The following is a 23,790-nucleotide window of genomic DNA, read 5'->3' on the forward strand; positions in this document are numbered from 1 at the left end:
GGGCAGTTTCTATAAGATTCTCTGGGTTTCCACCTAGCCAAATACCTCTTCCATTTGTCTTCTCTTGCTCATCGCACCCTACAGAAGGGCTTTCTAGTATGCATCACACCTTTTGCATGTAGCAGGTGAGATGCATCGCACCCTTAGCACTGAGTAGTCTGTATGGTCCAGTTTTGACCAGTTCTGAGTAGTTTTTCAGGGAGAACTTCTGGGAGATGATCTTATCAGTTGACCTTATTCCTTTAGGGTATGAAACAATGCTTTTAGCAGCTTAGAAGCCCTTGGTTCATGAATGTATGAGAGTGGGGTTGTGGTGCCCAAATATGTCTATAACAGTTGCCCCCTAAAGCATGAGGTCGTAAATCTTCTGATGTCGAGTGAAATGCTTTATCATGAGGATCTGAGGTATTTCAAACGAGAAACTAACCTGTAATAAGATACAATACAATACATTATCTTCATAATATTTTCATGATCTAGTTGAGGCAGCCATTCCCATGCTGAGCTTTATAAATTCATTTTCATGTACATAGGACAGAGAACCGTCTGTGTGGCAGACTAATGATTCTAGTAGAGCCATCATCCCTTAGCTCGGATGATTATCTGTGCATCTATGATGTACATTTGATGTCTTTATTTTCCTAAATATATCGCAGCCCAGATGGATGAAACTAGATCCAGGGTCTTCGAAACTCTTTCAATGTTCGCTTGAAGTACAAGTCGAACCAAGCGAAAAGATGTTTTGACGTCGAACATGGAAAGACATCACCTAATTACCAGCCAATGATGTAAGCTGTTAACAGGCATGAGAGGAATCACCGATAATGATAATGACCCTCAAGGTACTACAGTACAATTCATGTGGTGTGAATACATGAGTCGATGTCGAACACCACGCAAAATATTTCGGTCGAAGGCCATTAATGTAAACCTATTGCTGGAAGTGAGAAACTTGCCATTGAGGCATGCAAGCTTCAAAGTACTGAAAAGGTTGTTCCTAAGTCGACTTCTTGGATAATGAGCTGATGCCGACAAGAAGTGACCCGTCATAGGAGGGCCTTGATGAATCCTACATCTATTGCACGAAACAGAGCAAATGATTTTGTGGAGGTGAAAACGATTTGATGATACAAGGTTCATGGTGCCAGTTATGAAAGAATGAAGCGTGAAGGTATTACAGCGGATGAGACATAAGCTGGGTTGGTGAATTCTTTAAGTGACTTCTCTTGAACATATCGACGACACTGAAATGGATTGGTAGCGTTAACCCCAAAAATGGATGGTATGGAGGACCAATGGTGATATGACCAGTGAACGGAATAACCCAACCTGACTCAATCATGGTGATGGAGTGAAAGTGTCATGTTTAAGAGCAACCTGCTACCAATAAAGTTTCTTCAACTTTTCTTCCCAATTTTTCCCTAGTCGTTGCTGACTAGTACCTCTTTATTTTTGTCAAGCTTAAGGAGGATAACATATGCTTGTTCTATAATTTTCCCTTCAAGCAAACCTGTTGCTATGTTTTAACAAGCCTAGCGACAGTGAAACTCACTCTTGTTTGCATGGACAAGTTTGTCGCTATTGTTTTAACTACAAAGATAACTCGGTCCTTTTAAATTTTAGAGAGACTGAAAAGAGACAAAAAGGAAACTCCAGTATTCCTTTTTCGTATTATAATCCCTTAAGTCCAAAAAAGTATAAAATAATATGAAAAGGATGACTTTATGATAGTTTTAACGATCCAAACAAGACAAGCACTCAATCTTTTTGTGTAATGATCCCTCAGGTCCAAAAATATTAAAATCTAGAGGAGGGATGGCATTTCCAATCACTTTAACGAGCTAAAGAGGCCATTTTCTTGACAATCTTTTCATATTTTACGAGTCAGATGAAAAGAGCTTAAAGGAGACTTGTTTTTTGAGGAACGAGTGATGTTTTTGGATAGCTGCTAGTTCTAGGTAAGGTTTGGAACTTTTCAATCACGACAGTGTAGAGAAGGTGGCTAATAGAATCACTCGTCGCAGATGTTCCTCAAAAGGGGTAAACAATCAAATGGAGGCATATGATTGGCTAAAAAAGAGTGGAGGTGATGGTAAGAACACAACCAAGGTTCAAAAGCTGATAATTATTTGATCGCAATGGTTGTTTACCAAAGGTGGGTTCATTTTTTAATGAGCTTAAACTCTGGTGGAACATATGCTCATTGCTAGGTTTATTTTTTAACGAGCTTGAACTTCACGTAAAACTACTCGTGCCAGTTGTATAATAAGGATGTCTAATCGATAGGTTCATTTATTAGGGAGCTTTCCCCATTCGAAACTTTGCAGACAAAACACTTCCTTGGCTCTATCCATCGAAATAGACCAAGGTGTATGGTGGTACACATCCACTCACATAACTTTGACGAGGGAACCTTATTGTAGTCTAATCCCATTTTCCTAAGTGGACGGGTGTGTCAGATTAGTCATATATCCTCCACAAAAACCTACCCTATACCTAAAGTTTTCCTCCTGAAGTAGACCAGGGTGCATGCCCCCTGGGTTTTAGTCACAATCACCGAATCACTCAAGCTCATTAAGTGGATGGACTAGAGATTGATGAGACATTCCTCGCGTGAAAAGACCAGATAGGGATGGCATTTGACTAATAGTTGTGTTTGAACTAGGGAATGAAAACTAGTCAACTAGGTGGACCACTCTGCCTTCATGCGGAAAACACATCATCTCTATGCTTTGATGGTATTATGCTGCTTTGACTCTACAAGTGTTCTTTGAGGCGAGACAAGTGAGAAAGGAGTGGCGAAATTCTATCAAAGGAGAGAGGGAACAAGTAAGGATCCAAGCAAAAGACTGAGGTTGGTACTCTCTACTTCTCTCTTATTTATCTCTCATAAATGAAAACACAAGTAACTTTAAATTGTTTGTTTCTAAGATAGCTACCCGTCTTAGTGGGACTAGCAGCTCTGAATGGACACTAGTTTTCCCGATAACACACTCCACATTGCACCACCTCCTACCTAGAGGTATGGATGCATGTGATCCCTCTACCCACCTGGCTAAAAATTTCCCCTTATTGGAGGTCTCTACATGAGTGGATGCCTCCACCTTGTCTCCTCTCGGCTTCCCCAGTTGTGGCTGCTCCACAACCTCCTGAAACTTCTTCACCAATCGTGGCTCCTCCACAATCATCTGAGAATTCTTTTCGCATTGAATCTTGAGAGGTAATGTACTCTCCCTCTCAACCACCAAGTTTCCATCAGTTGCCTTGCTCCTCAAGGCTTTGCATGCATCTTGAACCTTAAGAGCATACAGGTTCTTGATCCATGAACCGATCTACTTCACCTATATAGTGATCATGTGTCTAAGGAAAACCTTTCCCTTACTGAAGACTACATCATAGCCTCTGCCTTCCAACATCGTGATCGACACCAAATTTCTCTTTAGTCTTAGTACATTCTTGACATCGGTCAAGGTAATGTGAGCTCCATGCTCCCTTTGAAAAACAACAGTGCCTAAACCTGAGACACTATACTTTTCATCATTACTGATCGCTATGAGTATCTGGAGATATTTCTCCTCCAAAGTACTGAACAAACTCTTGTTGGTAGTCATGTGGAAAAAATCTAGAGTAATTAGTTAATGAAGGACATTTCAAATTTGTTCTCATCTTTTATGTTGAAAAAAATGTTGGCCATCTTTTTCTTAATGTTGTGACCATCTTCAAACAACTCTCTTTGTCATCACAACTTGTATTTTGAACATCTTTTAATTTCTTACAATCTTTGATATAATTATGTAATGGTGCTAAATATGAAATACAAGCCATAACAACAAATAATCTACTCAACAAAATACAAAAAGTAATATCCATCAAGCACCCACAAAAAAATCCAAATGAAGAACTTTTGAGCCATTTTATTATATTTATGCAAGCCAAATACAATAGATAGTGGAATGGTGCACCCTGCCTTGTCTCAGGAACAAACCAAGGTAGGAAGATGGTTGAGGTGAGTTGAATGCCAAATTGTTGCACAAACAAGAAAACTACTGCATTACTGAATTTCTAATGGCTTGAAATTGCACTAAAGAAATCGAGAAATTTATATGCTTTTAACCTTGGACTGTTTGTTCAAAACCCAAAAAAACCCAGAAGGGAATTTGTATGGTTTTGAATTGTGTTTTTTGACCACCTTGGAGCCTCACAATAGCTATGGCCACCAAATTCGACCTACTGGAAACTGCCTGTTGATCTGCAAACTCCTCCAAAATGCTGGGTGTGCTATTAGATAAGTAACTACTAGGATGAACTCTTGGCCAGGATCACCTACTCGCAAACACCATGAAATTCTGCTATGCCAGGCCCACAAATGTGAATCGTTTGTATGATGGTTTAGCTAGCTGAAAGCTCCAGCTTAAATGGCTGCCCAATACTTCTACCTCATCTTTTTGACCTAGGGACAAGCAATGAGATTAGTTGCTGCCCAGAAATACCCACTCCCCTCTCTAAGCTAGTTAGTTATGTGTGTTGCTGCCATGAAACTCCTGAAAAATCCTGTAGAACAACCTCCCTAGGTATGGAGGGAAACATTGTCCCAAGAAGTAGAGGTTGAATCTGCACCGTAAGAGAATAGTGGCTAAATAGCTTGTAGACTTGCTAAACAAAAAAGTGTACAAATGAGTGTTTGTTTACAAGTGTCAAAGATACCAAATAGAGGCCTCTAAGTTCTATTTATAATTGGTAGTCCTCTCCCATGGTGATTCCCACCTTCCACTAATAAAATATTTCTTTGCCCCCATTCGTCATTAAAATAATAATTTCCACTCTTCTCCCACAAAATAATATTTTCTCCCTTTTATTTAATATCACCAAAAAATGGCAAAACTCCTTAGTGAATTTTGCGCTCACAAAAAATGGGAACATTACATCCTCCTAGCAAATAATTTGTTTTCCTAGCCAATGCCATGGGTCTCAAATGTGCCACTAAACCACTCCTCCTTTTTGAACATCCTGCCATACTAGTGATCTCCCCCTCTAGAAAGTAGCTAACCCCTTAGGGTAGATGAACTCTCAAATCTTGTTGTACCCTAATCCCATGCTAGTCTCAAAAGGGTGCCACCATGGTCATGCTAAGCAACCGTGAGTATGAAAAACCCCCTATCATGCTGAGAGTGTATCCTCCCTTCCCAAAACCTGAGGGTGGGATATTTGTGAAGGCCAAGCTTATAGTGCGTAGGAATCTCCATGATTTCAAGGTCTATCCATCCACTATCAATCTCAATCATGAGTAGAACCAGGATAAATCTAGCTCGCCATACAATGGAGGTTTCATCAATCTCCCATGTGTCACACCCAAGGTGGACTAGATCACTTGCCCCCATGAACCTACTCATCATAGAATGGAGTGTCCTATCAATCAACACAATCCATGGATCCCATAGCAAGCTCCTGCCACATAGCTCTAACAAATGTTGGAATCTATCTATTCCTTCTCCCTAATCCTTGCATGAAACCAACATATAGGCCCCATATATCATGAAATGTTGGAAGCCACATGTGCCAAACGTAGAAATTTCCACTGTAGATGACGTGATAATGCAATATACTAAAGAAAAATACTTGATCTACTTCTACAACCCTTTCGAGAAAGCTTAATCAATTTGAGCACGATCAATGAGAACACATATAACTGAGAATGAGAAGAAATCACACATAACACAGAGGAAATATCACGGGGAAGGCCTCAGCCTAAAACCCCAACTATGTATTATTATACAAGTCGAAATATTGTGTAGATTACAAAAAGAATTAGCTCACAAGCTATCCTACCCTCTCTGCAATCCCTCTGTTGTTCATCGACAATCAAAGACCTCTCTCAAACCTTCTCCTCTACCCTCCAAGCCTCCTATTTCTTTGCGCAATTTTCCTTGGGGTCTAGTGCAACCACTTGTGTGAATTGCCTTCTTCACACACTCAGTAACCTTTGATCTAACTGCGCAATCCTCAAGGAGATAAAGCCTTCTCTATGGATGAGTTTCCTTTATAGGAAAAGAAATCATCCAACTGATATTACATTGTCCCTCCTCTCATCTCAACTGGGTCTCTGTCTAAACTAACTTGCATGAGTTATTCACGAGATAATATTTAGTTATATGAAGTGCAACAGTTATATGCAAGCATGCATTAACTAACTGAACTCACATTAATTTAAACAAACTATTTAAATCAATCTAACTGGACTTGACTCAGTTAAATGAGCCAACTAATTATAGCTCAAATTAGAACTCATCCTTATCTCTTTAATTGATGGATAAATTCCTCAATTAATAGAGAAACTGTTGCATTTCCTCACATAGATTTCATGTTTTAATTTTCACAACTAAAGTAGCTACAACATTAAGAAACAAATGTCCAATATTTTCTTCAACACAAAAGATGAGAACACATTTGAAATTTCCTTCTTTAATTGATGACTCTCAATTGTTAACTAAGGAAGCTTCGACATTAAGGTGGTAGAAAGTAAAAATAACTTTGTTGCTAAGTTTAAGCATGGAAGGAATTTTCTTTAGAAAAGATTAAGATATCAATTAGTAATTTTGTCATACTTAATATTAAGTATAATTCCATTATTGAAGATTATTCCATCATGTTACATGATTTAGAGTATTAATGAGTGAACTAGGGAGAAAAGGCTATTTATTAATGATAAGAATGATTGATTCATGTCTAATGTGAGAAACTTGGAGAAACCTTAGCCACAAGCCATGTAGCAATTATCCTAGTCATATGCTAAATTCCATGTAAGTGAATACATAGGATATTATTTTTCTTTAATATATATTTAAGTATGATTATAAATTATAGGGTTAGGGTCATAAAAAAAAAAAAACATTTCAAAATATTCCACCATTGTCTTAACTTTGAGGCTATAAGGGGTGCTTTAGAATCAAGGAACCAAGGAGGTCCATTATCCTATCAAGTTGAAGTAGATGGTAAGGGATCTAACTCATTAGATTTGCAACAATAAAATCCATGACCTTACATTGTCAAACATTTCCAGAAAACACTAACTCTTGACTTACCCAAACCTAATAGTTATAGATCACTTTTTTCTTGTTCTTAAATCTAGGGCAGTGATTTGTAGATTTAATTGGTTCTAGAGTAGGTTCAATATTCTACATGAGTGGGTCTTCAAAACCTCTACCATCAACTAGGATATATGCATATGTTCAAAATGAATTTTGGTTGTTCACTTTGTTAGTCTAGAATATTTGGAGAGAGTAGTGAAACAAGGGCCCTAGTTTTGGGGAAGAGTAGAGCTTTTCATCACCCCTTGGTTCCTAGATTTTGATTCCAAAACAATTTTTGTCTCAAAGAAGGCAACATGGGTAAGGCTGCGAAATATTGTCTTTCCTTTCTTGCATGACGTGGCCCTCGAGGATATTGGAAATAGCTTGAGGTCATTTAAAAAGATGGATGTTGAAAGAATGAGGAGGGGATTATTTACTATTGCTTGAATTTGTGTAGAAATTTACCTAAGCAAAGGAGTAGGTGACACATAAAACCTTTAAGTGGACTCAAATTCTAGATTAAGAAAATGTGACATTGAGATGTTGTTGATGCTACCAAATGGGACACTTGTATGACAGGTGCCCCTAAGGAAAAAAACACGCAAAAAAGGTGGGGGAAGGGGGGAATGAAACTCACAAGAACAACACTACAAAATTAGAAGCAATCCATAAACAAGAAAAGAAAAAGATATGGCACACAAAGAGGAGCATTCATGTTTCAAAAAGTTCAGATTTAGATAAAGGACCTGTACTAGAGATAACCATGTGCCATTTGGAAATGTTTCCACCTATCCCAACTCATTGATGATCAAAACGAAAAGAAAGAAAGAAAATGTTTGTTTTATGTTTACAATTTTTCTTATATAGTTATAAGCATAAAAGTTGCTTTTGCTGAACGCTACTAGCATCTACGAAATAAAATTGTGTTAGTTTTTTAATAAATTGAAATAAAATCATAGGAGAAAAATATGATATAAAATAACTTTATAAATGAATGTTTTAATTAAAATCTATCTACCTTCTACAAAGGAAACTTGGCTTTTAACATCTAAACAATAATATTAAAGAATGTAACATAATCATGGTTTAGTAAAATACTTTATTGAATTATATAGATATATATATATATATATATATATATATATATATATATATATATATATATATATATATATATATATATATATATATATGTATATATATAGCTACATTTAATTAGATATTCAATTAACTTAATTAAATCGTTCCAAGTATCAGCGCCAAAACATTAAAACGTATTCCCGGTATGATGACCAAAACATTAAAACACGATAACCAAGCCGGTAGTTTACAAATGTATAAATCAGAATTACAATATACCAGCATCGCACTCAAATATGAATTTGATGCACATGGCTAGGGTGGCCATAATAACATAACCATCCATGGCCATGCCTGTTCCGCAATTGAATAGACGATTTGGCTCCAAACTAAGTACATATGAACACATAGTTAGTCTCAGATAAACAGATATTCTTCGACTGCATTTATTCTTTCCCATACCAACCAGACAATAGTAATGTAATTAACCAAGAAAAAAAAAAATCATGACATCTTTCTGCATATAATAAAATGCTAATCATTAACCACTGCACAAAGGGAAAAAAATGCCACTTAGTATAAGTTGGTCTACTTAAGTTTCCATTACCTGGTGCTATAAGTTGCTCTACTAGAAGTTGAATGGTTAGGAATGATTACGACTATCTTTTTGCAGGACGGTTGCTAAAATGTATAAACGATGGATTGGGTTGTACAAAGAACTTGACTGCTGAGCTATATGGTTATGGTGTATGACAACTTTAATTTTATTCAATAGTACAACTTTAAGTACAAAACGATTGATTTGTGGGATATGTCCGTACAGCGATAGTGATAGGCATCGCACCAATGACGGGTACAATGGGGATTAAAATTAGAATCACTGGGTGACAATGCATATGGTAAGCGAACGAAACTATAGAGATCATGTTGCAGTAGTGGGGGTCGATGGTTTCTACTACAATGGATGGAAAGTGTTAAAGTATTAATTTCCACTGCAACGTATTATTTCAGAAAACTGCCTGTTTTTTCCTTGCGATGCGATCTAATCACAGATCGCAAGTCACATCCATGCTCGCTGCCTTCGTCTATTCTCTTGAACTCTTCTGACGTGACGTTGCGATGCGATCTTATCGCTATCGCAAATCGCATTCATACCCTGTTGTCTTTTGTTACGCCCTGTGTTTTTTGCCAATTGCGATTCTGCAATGCGATCCGATCGCAAATCACAAATCGCATGATGTACAGGCTTGCAGCAACTTATGTGACTTGAACTATAATTTTTATTGACCGCCGGCTTTGTGAGTGAAAAAATAAATGAATTTATTATGGTTGGTAAGTTGTGGTAAAGATTTAATTTTATAGTTTTTTTATTTCACGGGAGTTTTGTTTTTAGGGCATAAGTCAAACAATATGTAATGTTTTTTGTTGTTGTTCTGTGTATGTAATGAAAGTAAAAAATATGCACAACATTGCTAATTAAAAAAAAAAGGGAGAACACAGCAGCGTGAATGTAAGAGAGAATTTTACACATAGCAGTGTAAGTTTTTTTTGTAGAGGATGTCTTGGCTCATGTTTCATTCAAGTGATGAAATGTAAAAACGCAGTAGCATAAATGAGAAGGAAAATTACACAGCAGTGTTGATTTTATTTTGTGAGAGACAGAGTGAATTTTTTAACTACTCTGAGGAGTTCTTGGTGAAATCCCTCTGATAGAGGAAGAATATTTTGTAACTGCAATCTTTTGTTAATGAATACAAAGTTTATGTGTGCATGAGTAAAAGTCCATGTTCCCAGAAAAAAAATTTAGTTTCCGTTGTGTAAAAATAGAGCATTTTTCTCTGTTATGTTCAAGCTATTTTGTTTTGGAATTAAACAAAAAATTTCCAACATGGTATCAGAGCATGTCCAGCCTCTTTCAAGGTGTCAAAGAAGCTGAAGGAAGGATTTCTTGTTGTAGCAGCTTCTCCAGCAGAGTGAAGACTCAGTCAAAAATCCAAGGTATTTCTCAAGCTAGTTTTCTATGTTGTTGTTGAAGACAGTCAGTTATTTTAATACACAGTCAAGTATTTTGAAGAGTGCAAGAATGGATGGAGCTAGCACTAGCATGGGTATCTTTAATACTCAGCTTCCACAATTTAATGGGAAAAACTATGACTATTGGGCAATAACAATGAAAGCTTTGATTACTTCCCAAGACTTATGGGAATTTGTTGAGGATGGATTTGAAGAACCAGTAGATGAAAACGAGTTTAACAGTTTAAATCAGGCAGAGAAAGATCTATTGAAGAGCTATAAGAAGAAGGATTCTAAAGCCCTTTGTTTTTTGTATCAAGCAGTGCGTGAGAGTGTGTTTCGAAGGATAGCAGTAGCCAAGACATCCAAAGAAGCATGGAAAACTCTTAGGAAATCCTATCAAGGCATGGAGAAAGTGAAGACAACAAAACTACAATTGCTGAGGAGAGATTTTGAGAATCTATGCATGAAGGAGTTAGATAATATTGACTCATTCTTCACACATGTGATTGGTCTGGTCACACAGATAAGGTCTCATGGAGAGATCCTTGAAGAAAGGAGGATTGTGGAGAAACTATTGAGGATCCTACCCTCAAGGTTCGATGTGATTGTCACCACCATAGAAGAGACAAAGGATCTCACAAACTTCTCAGTTGATGAACTACATGTGTCACTAATAACACATGAGCAGAGATTGAGAAGAAAGGAAATCTCATCTCTAGAACATGCCTTTAAGACCCAGATGTTCTTTGGAAGAGGAAGAGGTCAAGGCAGAGGAAACAAGAGAGGAAGAGGAAGAAGCCAAAACAGAGGTGGAAGAAACAGTCCAGCAAATGCTCAAGGAAGAGGCAGCAATCCAAATTAGAACCAAGGCCAAGGCAACATCCAACAATGTGGACAACATCATGCTCAAGGACAAAGGTATGATAAACCCAATGTCCAATGTCATTATTGTAAAAAATATGGGCATTATGCAAATGAATGTAGGAATAAACAACATGATATGAGTAATAGAACTAGTGCAAATTTCACTAGAGAAAATATCAGCCAAAATAATTTGTTTTTAGCTTGTAATATGGTTGAAGAAAAGAGTGAAGATGTATGGTTTCTAGACTCCGGTTGCAGTAACCATATGGCAGGAAACATAGCCCTGTTTTCTATGTTAGATCAGAATGTGAAGTCACAAGTCACACTAGGGACAGATAACAAAGTTTCTGTTATGGGAAAAGGAGAAGTAAATGTCTTAACAAAGAAAGGTGAAAAGAAAACCATAGCAGATGTTTATTATCTTCCTGAAATGAAATGTAACCTCTTAAGTATTGGACAACTTGTTCAAAAGGGTTACAATGATTTCTTTGTGAATGATGTATGCACCATCATGGATAGAGCACCCAGCAAACGATGTATTGCTATAGTGAAGATGAGAAGGAACAGGATGTTCCCTCTCAGAATGAAAGCAGATTTGAAAAATAAAGAAGTAATAGCAGCAATGACTCAAGATGCTTTCTAAAGCAAACCAAAAGATGAAAATTGGTTGTGGCACTTGAGATTTGGACATCTCAACTTTGGAGGTCTTAACTTGTTGAATAAAAAAGGAATGGTAAGAGGATTACCATTGATAGAGAAACCAGATAGCCTTTGTGAAGGTTGTATCTTGGGGAAGCAACATAGAGAAAGCTTTCCATCTGGGAAAAGAATAAGGGCAAAAACACCCTTAGAGATTGTCCACTCAGATTTATGTGACTGATGCAAACTCCATCACTTGCAGGCAGCCACTATATTCTAACATTCATTGATGATTTTACTAGAAAAAATTGGGTTTATTTCCTGAAGAACAAAAGTGAAGTGTTTGAAAGATTTTGCAATTTCAAGGCACTTGTAGAAAACCAAAGAGGGCTACATATCAAAGTTTTAAGAACTGATAGAGGAGGTGAGTATATCACCAAATAATTTCTATGTTTTTGTAGAGAAAATGGAATTCATAAGTAGTTTACCACTAGGTACACTCTGCAACAAAATGGAGTTGCCAAAAGGAAGAATAGGACAATCATGGATATGGCAAGGAGTATGTTAAAGGCAAAGCATTTGCGAAATGATTATTGGGCTAAAGCTGTACACTATGCAGCGTACATTTTGAATAGATTCCCTACAAAAGCAGCCATGAACAAAGTGACGGAAGAAGCACGGAGTGGGACAAAACAAGGAGTCACCCACATGAAAGTTTTTGGGTGTGTGGCTTATGCACACATTCCAGATCAGCTAAGGAAGAAGTTGGACAACAAAGGGGAGAAATGTATTTTCATTGGATACGGTGAGGAATCCAAGGCTTACAGGTTGTATAACCCATCCACCAAGAAGCTTATTGTGAGTAGAGATGTTTAGTTCATTGAGGAGGAAGCTTGGGATGGAAGCATAGAGAAAACAGTGAATGTTAAAAACTCTATGTCATGTGATGAAGATAATGAGGAGATGGCTGAAATACAACCCCAAACAGCAGCACCAACACAAGGGTAGCAATGGACACCCTTGAGGAGAAATGAGAGTGCTTCTTCAAGCACACCACAAGGAGGAAATTCAAGTGCTTCTTCAAGCACTTGTACACCAAATGAAAGAGGTAAGAAGTTCAGAAATTTAAGTGACATTTATGAACAAGAGGCAGCAAATGAAAGTATGAATTCTTTTCTTGCTTTATATTGTCATGTTGATGACCCTATTCATTTCGAAGAAGCAATTAAGGATAGGAAATGGATAGAAGCTATGGATGAGGAGATCAATGCCATAGAAATAGAAGTCATTGGAGTTAAATGGGTCTACAAGACTAAAAGTAATGCTGAAGGAAAAATAGAAAGACACAAGGCAAGACTGGTTGTCAAAGGATACAAGTAGAAGTATGGGAGAGACTATGAGGAAACTTTTGCACCAGTTGCTAGAATGGAAATAGTGACAACAGTGTTGTCCATAGCAGCACAAAACAAGTGGAAAGTTTACCAAATGGATGTGAAGTCATCATTCCTAAATGGAGTGTTAATGGAAGAGGTTTACATTGAACAACCTATAGGCTATGAAAAGAAAGGCCAAGAGCACAAGGTGTGTAGATTGAAGAAATCTCTTTATGGGCTGAAGCAAGCACCAAGAGCATGGTACAGTAGGATAGATTCCTATCTACTGGAAAATGGATTTGAAAAGTGTGAGGGAGAACCCACTCTCTACATCAAAGAAAAGAATGGTAAAATTCTAATTGTTGTGCTATATGTTGATGATGTTATTTTCACAGGTAATGATGATTATCTTATTGAAAATTTCAAAACAGTCATGAAAGAAGAATTTGAAATGACTGACATGAGTTTGCTAAGATACTTCTTAGGAATAGAAGTAGAACAAAATGGAAATGGGATTTTTATCTCACAAGCAAAATATGTCAATGAAGTGTTGGAAAGATTTAATATGCAGGAGAGCAAGGCAGCAATCACTCCCACAGTGATGGGATTAAAACTTAGCAAAGAGGACAACAGCAAGGATTTTGATCCTAGTTTGTACAAGAGCATAGTTGGCAGCCTCATGAATTTGACTGCAGCTAGGCCGAATATAATGTATGTTGTTAGTTTAATTTCTAGATTCATGGAGAGGCCAAAAGAAGCACATTGGCAGGCAGCAAAAAGGATTATGAGGTATGTTAAAGTTACTAAAAGGTTTGGCATTTTATGTACTACTTCAGAATGTTCAGATTTAATTGGATTCACTGATAGTGATTGGGCTGGAAGTGTAGATGATTGGAAAATCACATCCGGTTATGTTTTTCACATGGGTTCAGGAGCCATCTCATGGGCTTCTAAAAAACAACCTATCATAGTGTTGTCTACAACGGAGGCAGAATTTGTGGCAGCTATAGCAGCAACATGTCAAGCAGTTTGGATGAGAAGGATGTTAAGGAGCTTATGCCAAGAGCAAACAAATGCAATTGTGATCTTTTGTGACAATAGCTCAGCTATTGCATTATCCAAGAATGCTGTGTTTCATAAGAGAACGAAACACATTGACACAAATTTTCATTACATCAGAGAATTGGTAAACAATGGTGAAATTATTTTACAACACTGCAGAACTCAAGAGCAGGTTGCAGACATTATGACCAAACCATTGGGGCAGAAAAGTTTTGAGTTTTTGAGGAAATGTCTGGGTATGACTAATAACCCAGCAGTTGAAATTAAAGGGGAGTGTTAAAGTATTAATTTCCACTGCAGCGTATTATTTCAAAAAACCTCCTGTTTTTTCCTTGTGATGCAATCTAATTGCAGATCGCAAATTGCATCCATGCTCGCTACCTCTGTCTATTCTCTTGAACTCTTCCGACACGAAGTTGCGATGCGATCTTATCACTATTGCAAATCACATTCATGTCCTGTTGTATTTTGTTACGCCTTGTGTTTTTTGCCGATTGTGATTCTGCGATGCGATCTGATCGCAAATCACAAATCGCACGATGTACAGGCTTGCAGCAACTTACATGACGTGAACTAGAATTTTCATTGACTGCGAGCTTTGTCGGTGAAATAATAAATGAATTTATTATGGTTGGTAAGTTGTGGTAAACATTTAATTTTATAGTTTTTTTATTTCACGGGAGTTTTGTTTTTAGGGCATAAGTCAAACAATATGTAATGTTTTTTTTTGTTGTTCTGTGTATGTAATTAAAGTGAAAAATATGCACAACAGTGCGAATTAAAAAAAAAAAGGGAGAACATAGCAGCGTGAATGTAAGAGAGAATTTTACACACATAAGTGTAAGTTTTTTTTGTAGAGGATGTCTTGGCTCATCTTTCATTCAAGTGATGAAATGTAAAAATGTAGCAGCATATATGAGAAGGAAAATTACACAGCAGTGTTGATTTTGTTTTGTGAGAGACAGAGTGAATTTTTTTACTGCTCTGAGGAGTTCTTGGAGAAATCCTTTTGATAGAGGAGGAATATTTTGTAACTGCAATCTTTTGTTAATGAATACAAAGTTTATGTGTGCATGATTAAAAGTCTGTGTTCCCAGAAAACAATTTTAGTTTCCGCTGTGTTAAAACAGAGAATTTTTCTCTGTTTTGTTCAAGCTATTTTGTTTTGGAATTAAAAAGAAAATTCCCAACAGAAAGCAGTGTGGACAACTATGGTCGATGAGCACGGTGGACTGTCAGATGATGTACGCGGGGGTCTCGATTGAGTAGTGGCATTAGGGTATAGGGTTGTAGCTATGAGCAAGTCGCAATGTCAGTTGGGTTGTGAGTTGGGATGTGGGTTGCGGCTTGCAATTACAGTGGCAGCTAGTAAGTTTTCTCTTTTGTTTTTTTTTAAGAGATATAACAAAATAGAGAATCTCACTTCAATAGCTAAATGTTTCCAATTTGTCAATGTTGGCGTTGTTGATGGTGTTATTGTTGCTGTTGTTGATTTTGCGGCTGTTTCCGCTGTTGGTGTTGTTCCCACTATTGCCGGTGTCATTGCCAACGTTGCCGCTGCTGTTGCGGCTGTTCCCGCAGGTGTTCATGATCTGGCCGCTGCCGCTGACGGTGTTGCCAGTGTTGTTGTTGCTACTTATATTGGTGTTGTTGTTTCCGCTACCCACATTGTTCATGGTGTTGTTGTTGCCACTGTTGTCGCGGTCAATATTGGTGTTGTGGTGGATGACAGAACTGGACGATATGACTAAGTTGAAACTGAAAACTTCTACAAAAAAATGCCTTCAGTACAACATAATTTTCTAAAGTGCATGAATACGTAACATGGACTTTGATAAGCTACTGTGAATCAATACATAACATGAGAAAATCATCGATAATGTGAAAATAGCGTGAAAATCATAGATTGAAAGCCTCAATCTATGTTGCATAACCATACCTGAAACTGGAGGCTAAAATCGATAGGCAAGAGATGAGAAATACAATCACATTGCTTGCCTTATATAGAAGCACGCGAACTCTGAACTCCGATTAGAAAATCATCCACACTACCAACCAGGGTCGAATTTGTGAAGTTTTCAGTGACATTTGATGTTTTCACGTACTAAATTTACAAGAATGTTGTGAGGATGACATGATCAATCATGCAAAGCCCAACGTCATGAGGATGAGACAGATATATTATCGATATGGTGGATGCCATATTGATATATGTGACTACTCAGATTTATTCGCGCAATTGGGCAGACGAGTTATCATTTTCATCCTAAAAGAAAAAATTCTTTGCCCTATTTATAGTTGTAACTACTCCAATTTATTCTCGCAATTGGACTTGCCCTATTTACAGATGTAACGACTCCAATTTATTCTCACAATTGGACATACGAGTGATTCTTTTTCACTGAAAAATAAAAACAAAATCTTTACCCTATATCTTATCTGAGATAAGATGAGACGTAAATAGCAGTACTAAATTTTTTAATAAATGTGGTTGATGTAACTTCATAGATATGTATCAACTACATGCACAAAGAGTAGTGTTATAAATATATTTTTCAAAATTAATATTTGGGCAGACTAATTATTCTTTTCTAGTTCAGTAAACAAAATCTTTGCCCTATTTACATATACTATTATTCTTTTGCCATAAAAAAACAAAATCCATCCTTGCCCTAGGTACAAATGTAACTATCATTGGTGCGATTGGGCAGATGTAACCACCATTGTTGCAATTGGGTAGACTGTTCAAAAACTTCTACTTTTATGGATAGCCCTTCTTTTGTAGTGATCTTTTATCATAATCTTGCATCCAGGCCTTACTATTTTAGTGGCCTTTTACCATAATCTTGAATGTCAACTAGGTACCACTAAATTCTCTAGGGCCCACATTAACTATCACTAATAATAGAATTTCCTTTCCAAGATACTTTGATTTTAGTAGCTTTGTAAGTGATCATTTTTTCAACTAAGTGGGAATTCATGTTTCAAAATCATCCTATCAATTATTTTCATAGAAATGCATTTTTGGTAATGTCTTTAAGTATGTATGTAGCTTATCTTTTAAAATGACATATAGCATTTTTAAGTGTTTTCATGCAATAATATTAGTTGCACTCATAATTATATTACTAATTAACCTAGATATTTAGTTATTTTTGAGGACACATTTAAGAAAAATATTTTGATTTGAAAAGCTTAAGGATTTTCCCTTCAAATAATTAATAAAGATTTTCCTTAGCGAGGTGTAATGAATTGAGGATGCTAAGAGCTCTTTCTTTTCCCTATTATTCATTTTTAAAAATCATTCATTTGAACTTAAGTTGGGGTGGGGGAGAGCCCATGACCTTCCCCATTTTATTTCGTGTTAGCTTGAAAAGGGGTTTCATAGAGCCCTTCCTTTGACCCCTAACACTTTTTTTAGGAAACTTGTGTTGTAGTCATTTTGAAAGTTTCATGAATAAGGCTTAAAATCGTACCATGATGATCTCATGGAAAAATTAAGGCTTTGGGTTATTTAATCTTTTTCATGCCTTATAATTCTTAGCAAAAGAAACTATTAAAATCATATCAATAGTTGTGAACATTAATAGACAAGTCTAAAACACAGGCAAGTATAGAACCTACCAAACATAGGAGCACCATTTCAAATATCAAGCACTATCCACTATCTCAAAGTTTTGATATATTTACATATGCTTGTTCTTGTACTTCCATTTCCCCTTTGAATTAGTTCTATAATTACTAACATTCCCTACATCTTCCAAAATAAATTGTGTTGTTCCTTCTTAAACCATTTCTCACAACCCTAAAGTTGAGGCCCCAACTGACCTCGACCAAGATTTTTTCAAAACCTAAATTACTAGGGAAACTTCGTAGAAACTTTTCCATGTAGGTTTTGGAAAATTCTAGGATGCTTCCTGGATTGTGGCCTTGCCAAAGCTATTTTCCCTACAACCTAACATTTCCTAGAATTTGTTTGTATATGTCCTAAACATGGAAATCCTTCTAAATAAGCCATGATGTCCAATGATTGTTCTCCAACTATTTTTCCTAACTACGACATCTATTGTGACATGTCAACACTTTCTAATGATCTTGCACACTTGGACAATTAAAATCCCAGATAATAATATTTAAAACCCTAACAACAATTCATGTAAAACACCTATTGCCTTACGGCCTCTCAAAAGAAACCCCTCTTCTTGAAATTATCTTTCCTTTCCAAGATTTTATCTTCCCAAAGTCTTTTATAGTGGCAATTTTGAAACTTTCTCTCATACTAGGGTATGACAGTGATAATGATGATCGTACTTTAGATGAAACTATCTTGAGATTTATTGAAAATATTTTTGGCTCGTTCCCAACTAAAAACACAATGTGAGAAACATAACTATGATGCTTATATACATGTCAGGGTGCTTATATGGTACCTCTTGGGTCTATATTTTAAGCACATCGTAATTATCCTTAATCATGGAAGTGGTGTTCATCAAATATTCCATTTAAAGAGAATAAGTTGCAGTGGACCCTAAGGTCATTGTTTAATGGTGATAATTTTATCAAAACACTAGAAGAGACATGAAGAAATCTTACTAAGTTTATAGGGCTCTAGGAACATGCACATCTTGTATGATTGTATTCATTTCTTCTTATTTAGTCTAAGAAGTTTATGATTAGGAGCTTCCCACGATTCATAAAAGAATTTTTTTTGTAGAAATTACTCATCAAGACCGCAAATTATGTTACTCTAATTGAAAATATTGATCTTATTAACTTTATCACTCAAAGCATGTTGATGAGCGCCAATATTGCAGCAAATATACTATAACTCATGGTGTTAGAGCCTAGATTGACCTCAGGCTGAAGGGAGGCAATCCTAGAATAACCACAAACCAAGCTTAACCTGGTAGCTAGCCCTACCAAGTTGGGAGAGTGATCTCTCCTTGAAAATCTTAGTCAAGATGACTGGATCAAATATGGATTTTAGGCTAGGTATAGTAGCTCTAGGGTTTTTGTTTGATTTTGTTGGTTTTGTTGTTGGATCAAATGGAGCCAGGCAGTTTTGGGTCCGGGAAATCAAGTCAGGATGCATGGTGTTCTATGGGTCAGGGTAGGTATAGGCTTTGGCACTTGAAATTGAGTGAGATGAGAGGTATAAGACTTGTGAGGAGCTAAGGAGCGCATGTAAAGGTCATTTATCCTTCTCAAACAGTGGAAAACATAGAAAATTGAATGGCTTCCCAAGGAAGAGCACTGTAAACAATGAATTCTACCTATCTATCTTGATTTCATTAAGCTAGAAGCAATGAATTAGATTGTGGCATACATAAAACATGCAAAAAACTAATAAAAGAAGAAGAAACTATGCAAAACACAATACCACAAGTATCCCATAAAAATAGCTACAAATTCTGGTTTATTTCCTTGCCAAACCTCTGATAAAGGTGTACAATGTAGCTCAGAGCATCCAAGAGAGTCCAACCTTTGTTATAATATAGACATCAAAGCACCTATGCTAACCATCAGAGGTTGAATCCAAGAGAAAAGGAGTTGTTACAACCATTTCCAAATGGAGAACAGGAATATAGGCAATGGAACAACTTACCTCTATAAGCAAGGAAATTGATTCATTGACCCCCAAACTACATCAAACTGATGAATCTACCCTCTAAGATCATTTCATTATTACATTTACATACCAAGGCATTAATTACAATCATAAATTCATCCATGAAGAGAGAAAAATTCAACTTGCAGTGAAAATAGGCGAAATTGGATTTTCTGGCAAACTGGCTCATTAAGTAGCGCCACTAGCCAGATGCGTGATGCCGCTTCAGACCCACTTTTGGAGGCCCTCCCCTTTACCAAATTGAGCCCAAGATAGTTCATGGGAAAGGTCTTCTTGTCTAGTTTCTCGAACATCTTGTACTTTTCCATTTGGAGGTCATTTTCCCCACAAAAGTGAAATCGCCTAAGGATGCTTCTGTGTGTCCAAAAAGAGGTAGAGAGGTCATCTTTTGCTAGTCTTTTGACCTTATGGTGACCTAGATTCGCTCCAAAATTTCTGAAACTTTCTCGATTTGATTCTCTCATCATTCTGAATCCAAATATATAAAGTTTTCCTCCAACAAGTGCTCCAGGGAAAAGCGCAGCGCCTAGGTCAATTTCCTGTTTTCAAAATTTCAAAATTTGAAAAAGACAAAAAATTATCAAAACTTACCGAGACTTGACATGGGACACCACCATTAGTTGTTATGATGGTCTAGTGAGGCTTCAGCCAAGATTTTCAACTTATCTTGCTCCTTTTTGCTCTTTGAGGCCTTCCACAACCTAGCCTTAAGCTTCCTCATCCTTATGTTGTAGATTTTGTTGCGGGTCATGTAGTGGTAGGCCATGTGGTGAAGCATCTTCTTATCTCTGTTGGCCTTCTTAATCAGCTCCTCAAGGTGTATATTAACCCTCTCAAGCCAATTTTCCATATCATTCTCAATCTCTTGCTCAATAGGGGTCAATGGGACATTAGCCTCCTTGATAATTAGACTATTTTCTTTGACTATTTCCAGCTGCATGAGGACTCGTTTGTCACTCAGTTGTTTTTTTTCTTGCACCTTTTGCTTGCCCTTTTTTTGTTGCTCAACCTGTACCTATTTTGCTGAAGAATAAGGTAAAAGATAGCATTTTCCTATGGCCTGATGATGAAGGCGAGACCCCTTCCACACTTGGTGGAGATAATACTCACCTAGTAGTTGGAAAAAGTTTCCAAGTGCCCCTCTTATATGTCACAAACACTGGCAATCCAACAGTTTCAGTCTCTTTGACTTTTTCATGGCTCAAAGGTCCACCTTCTTCATGATGTACTGATGAAAAGATTTGTGGGCCTTTGAACATCTCATGAGAAATGAAAGTCTCCTATGGCATGTTAAGAAGGTTAAGCTGATGTAGAACAATGAATTTAATCAAAGAGTAATTGAAAATGTGATTCAACTGTTGGGGGTATGGTTTCCTCTTTACAATATGTTGCATCTTCTCAATGTTTCTAAACATGAAGTAATGGATATTCATCATTCTTACTCTAGTGAAATGCATCAAAAGTCTAATGTGGTAGGCATACAACCGGGAGAACCTACCTTCACAAGTGAAGTACTTGATAATGATTTTCATCAATGGAGCAAACCTGTCTTCTAAAAACTTAAAGGGGAATGCTCTCTTCATTTTATCTTTGTATCTAGCCTTGATGTAATGCTCATAGTACTCCTAATCAATATCCTGACCTTTGTACGAAGTTTCACCCACATCTGGAATTCCTATAGCCTTTGAGATGAAATCTGATGATATAGTGAAGGTTATTCTGGCAAGGGTTACTTCATTACTATGAAAATGAGTGACAAATAGCCTAGACAACTCATGATGAAATCCGACTCTTTCACTAAATGTCTTTTTCTCATATTCATAATCACTATCTCTTTCCATTGTTCTCTTTTGGTTTTGCAAAATGTGGTTGTATATGGATGTTTTATGGATATTAGTGTGGAAATAAGGTGGAGGAATGAAATGCGTAGAGGGTATGAAAGAGGGAGTGTGAAAATGAATTTTGAATAGAGTTTAGAGATGAGTACAGTTTTAGGGAGAGTGGGTAAGGTTTATGGATGTGGATAGGGTAGAGAGTGTAGGGTTTGGAAAATTGTATGAGGGGAAATGGGATTTAGGAAATATGATATGTAGGAATGGGATTTACTGAAAAATGACAAGTAGATAGGGTATACAACCACTAGTGATAGGAGGAAAACTAGGGTTTCACCGTAGAAGCTAGGGTTTTAGTTTTAGGAATACAAAACACCAATCTTAGCAAACCAAACCCTAACACATAAAATAGGAGTGATGTACTTACTTATTAGAGAGATAAACTAAAGATTTCAAGGTCATTTAGCAACTTGGGGAAATATTTGGGCCTGACTTTATAAGTGCGCAGTGCCTCCCAGATGCACAACGCCTGTGCAATTTTACACTGGAAACCCTTGCAAGGTGTGCAGTGCCTCCCAATTGCAGAGTGCCTTTTTGTAGACCACTTTTGAAGGCCTTTCCAGTGTCCAAATTGGGCATGTGATAGCTCGTTGGCAATCTCGGCGAGTCAAATTTCTAGAACATCTTGAGTTTTTCAGTTTGGAGTTCATTTTCCTTGTCAAAATTCCAATCTCCCAAGACTGGTCAAAATGTGCAAAATGAGGTTGCCTAAATGCAGAGCACTGTTGTAGTCAACTTTTGAACGTCTTCCTCAACTCCAAATTGAGCTCATGAGAGCTCATTGGAAATCTCTTCATGTGTAAATATCATTTGACTTATCAAACAAGTCTTTTAGTCATTCCATCTAGGAGAAAAAATGATTTTACCAAGGTCACTTGAGAGGTGCAACAACCCTCCTGAGGCAAATGATGTTTTCGACATTTCTCCCAAAACATGAAACCCGTGTAAAAACTGAAAGATATTTTCTTCTTGGATCAATGATGGACAAAAACCTCCCTCACTTTTGTCAAATTCATCTTCTGTTTCTGAGAAACGTTATTTGAATAAAACTTATCCCGATATGTGGAACAGGGGATTTCTAGAAATGAAGAGAAATGAAGGGAATAAGGGGCTTCTAAATTCTTGAGAAAATTTGGTACAATAGGGAGGGATATTAGGAAGTAGTGGAAAGTGGAATTTTAAATATTGAGTGAGGAGAAGGGGTCCAAAAGGCAAAAACATAGGCCTAGTCTAGAAAATTATCAAATTATAGCAATAAGCTAGGGTTTGTGGGAAAATGATGAATTTGAGGGATATCAGTGATGGGAAGTGTTTAAGAAGGTATATTAAGTATAGGGAAAGGTGTATGAGCATCAAGATACAAGCTTTGCTTATGATTTGACCATCCAAGAAAAATTACCTTCAAAACCTTAGGAGAGGGAAATGAGCCTTACCCAAGTACAACTTAAGCTCGAACAAGATGTAAAATGACCCATTGGAACCTGAAATGATGATGACAGGTCTTTGAATGAGTGTACACTCAGCCGAATGGTGACATGGACTGACAATTGGAAAACTTTGATAGGAGTGAAAACAAATCCTAGACCTAATACCTAGTGACCAACATTTACTTGAAGACTCATTCAAATGACAAGATTTGATTTTGACACCCTAGACCACTTTGTCAGAGCATGTTTGATCGTTGGTTGAAGGCTTCAGCGACTAACACTGACATGTGGGATACCAACTTTACTTAATCAACCCAGGGTTCATACAAACTTGGAGGTGGCTGTACTGTATGCACAAGTAAAAGTGATGGTTCTGCCCGTTGTCACTGTTCATCTTGCGAAGACCACTAGCATTCCAAGCCAGACTTCAATAGAGTCAGAAGAAGCTTGATTCTTTGATGGAAGAAGGGAAAATCTACTCTAAGGGAATTCCTCTACTACAGTAATGGAAAAGGCCAACATGTAATGCTAAACCACACCATACCCTAATTAACCATTTGAGAAGCTATGCTAAGAAGAGTTGCTAAATCAACAATATGTAGAAATTTCAAAGAAAAAAAACATAAGATTTTGAAGTGAATGTAGTATTGGTATCTAAATATATCTAGGCTCAACAAGACCAATAAAGCAACCCAATATAAAATCACAAGTTTAAAGAAAAAGATTTTAATGAAAAGCCAA

At 36.9% G+C, this 23,790-nt stretch overlaps 1 long non-coding RNA gene across 1 annotated transcript in view; it reads right to left on the bottom strand.

Moving 5' to 3' along the window:
• LOC149185751 (uncharacterized) overlaps positions 1–23,790 on the bottom strand; it is a 238,555-nt gene that overhangs the window by 206,405 nt on the left and 8,360 nt on the right. Inside the window, exon 3 of the long non-coding RNA XR_016255642.1 lies at positions 8,755–8,768. This is a non-coding gene — a long non-coding RNA (uncharacterized LOC149185751). The remainder of the gene's footprint in view (positions 1–8,754; positions 8,769–23,790) is intronic.

Source organism: Pinus tabuliformis, chromosome 3_1, assembly GCF_031772625.1.
Source record: "Pinus tabuliformis cultivar Carrire ecotype Pingquan chromosome 3_1, CPIR1, whole genome shotgun sequence".
Classification (NCBI taxonomy): domain Eukaryota; kingdom Viridiplantae; phylum Streptophyta; class Pinopsida; order Pinales; family Pinaceae; genus Pinus; species Pinus tabuliformis.